Source organism: Nycticebus coucang, chromosome 6 (assembly GCF_027406575.1).
Source record: "Nycticebus coucang isolate mNycCou1 chromosome 6, mNycCou1.pri, whole genome shotgun sequence".
Classification (NCBI taxonomy): Eukaryota; Metazoa; Chordata; class Mammalia; order Primates; family Lorisidae; genus Nycticebus; species Nycticebus coucang.
Window position 1 is genome coordinate 58,586,056 of NC_069785.1, and position 2,649 is coordinate 58,588,704.

Genomic DNA, 2,649 nt, shown 5'->3' on the forward strand with positions numbered 1-2,649 from the left:
CTCAATGCCTGTTGTGTCAGGGCTGATGACTTAGTTCTATCCGCTGCAGTCGGAGTCCTAGGTCGCCGTCTCCCGAACTGGGTTACTGGGAGGCCCATGGTTCCAGGAGCTTTCACTTCACCCCTCGCTGAAGCTGTTGGAAAACTTCTGGAATGAAATGTATGAACCACACGAATCTTACTAAGCTATGTGGTTCAAATACCAATAAGAGAGCAGATTACATGATTTTAATATTTTCACTTCTAGCATGTCTTTGAGATTCTTAGGATTTCCATCTTTCTACTGATATTATCCATTTGTTCTTACATGTTGTCCACATTTTCCATCCCATACAAGCATAGTGATGACTGTAAATATTTTAAATTTCCATCTAATAGTCTTCAAATGTGTCATATCTGGATCAGGTTCTGATGCATACTTTGTCTTTCGGTCTGTTTTTCTCGCCTGTCACTAACTTGACTTTAGCCTTATAATTTTTTACTGAGAGCTGGGCATGATGTATTGGCTAATAGGAACTGAGGCCTTTAGTGTGAGGTATATGTTTTTATATTTAAAGTAACTTTCCTATAGATAGCGTATAGTTGGGTGTTGCTTTTTTATTCTATTTGAAAATATCTTTTAATTGGTGTTTTTGTGCTATTTACATTTAATGTCATTATTGACATGGATGGATAAAAATGTACATTTTGCTAGTTTTAAAATATGTTACACCTGTTCTTTGTCTATTTTCTTTTTTAATCTTTTTGATTATTTTAGTAATTCTGTTTTATTTTCACTATTATCTATACATCTTTACTTTTTAGTGATTGCTCTAAAATTTACAATGCCTATATTTAAATACTAAAATACTGTAATTCTGCCTCATTTGTCATGTGTAAACCTTAGAACAATATATTTCCAATTACTCTCACTCATCTTTTGGACTATTGTTAAACCATAAATTAACAATACATAAGTTTTCACAAATGTTAGATTGTTTAATGTCTCAAAACTTGACTTAAATAATCTGTTTTGTTTTCCTCCAATCTTTCTTCTGTTTCAGTTTGGATAATTTTTATTGATATATCTTCAAATTCACTGACTCTTACCTCACCTGTGTCAAGTCTCTGATGAGCTTAATAAAGGCATTTGTAATGTTCATCACTATTTTGTTTTATATCCAACATTTCCATTTAACTTTATAATTTCCAACTTTTCTGCTAAAATTACCCCTCTTTTTCACATATATTGCCTACCTTTTCCACCAGATCCTTTAATATATTAATCATAGTACTTAAAATTTTCTAATAGTTTTACCCTCTGAGTCATATGTGAGGTTTGTTCAGTTGATTACTTTGTCTTTTCATACTTTTTACAATGTTTTTTCTTACTTTTTTATGGCTCTCATAATTTTTGATTAAATATCAGACATCATGAGTAAGACAGTAGAGACTGAAGTAAATCATATTTATGCCTAAAAATAAGCACCCTTGTTCTGCTAGACTATTAGTGCAGGGGTTTGAGTCAGTGTAGTCAGTAGTCGAGCTGGATTTGAACATTGTTGTTGCTATGGTTACTTTCAGTGCACCACTATTTCCAAAGTTCTCTTGTATTGTCTTATGCTTATATTGGGGCCTATTTTGCGGAAGGCTTTCTTCAGTGTTCCTGAATCAGCCTTACCTTGCTTCTCCTCCTAGCAGTAGATCACTGTCCTTTGTTGCTTATGCATGCCAGCCAGGTGACTGGAGTAGGAATTCTCTGCTGTGCTGGTCCAGTCTCAGTGATAGGCAGCTCTGGCCCAAGGGGGTCTCATAAATTGGAAAAACTTTCCTTAATGTTAGTAAGCACTCTCTGTTTCTTATTCTCTTTAGAGAAATTTAAAAAATCCTTAACTTGGCCTATAAAAGCTTATATTTCTACCTCTTCAGGTTTCTTCTGCAAACTTCAGCCACAGTGGACTTATGTGAGCTTCTTTCTGCCACAGGGCCTTGATATGTGTGAGTATCTGCCTAGAAAGCACTTTCCGATCTACCTTCTTTATAAGTGTATGTGATTACTGAAACTCCACCAGCCTTCTTGTCCAGGAATAATACATGCTATGGATGGCAGAGCTGAAAAATACAAGAAGCCCTGGTTCTTTATGACCACTGAGTCAGCACAGCAGCCCTGGACCACCTCACTCCTAACTCCATGTTAGGTGAAAGACAAATAAATGCCTAATTTATCTAAGTCTCCTTGTCCCCATCTCTCCCTAGGACTCCGTTTCTGTTAGTTGAATGCACTTCCTAAGACATACAACCATTATCTCCGTTTAATCTCATGAGTGAAATGATTAAGAAAACAAAACTTTTGCAACATTAATTGCTTTTTCCTCAGTGTTTGATTCTGAAGATCAGTAAGTAGAGTAGAAAACCTCTGATTCCCTTTCTTACATTTTTCTCTCTCCTTTCTTTGTCTTCCAGAAGCTACTGGCCAGTTTCCTTCCTTTAATCCTTGTGCTCTCAGCCTCTTGATCAAAACTTTGATTCTTGCTTTTGTTTTCCAGAACATACATGCAACATGTTTGCCTAGTAATTTGATGCTGCCCAGAGTCATGTCATTTACAAATTGGATAAACATGCATTTTATATTTTCAGATACGTCGTCCATAATAAGTGTAGACTAGGACTG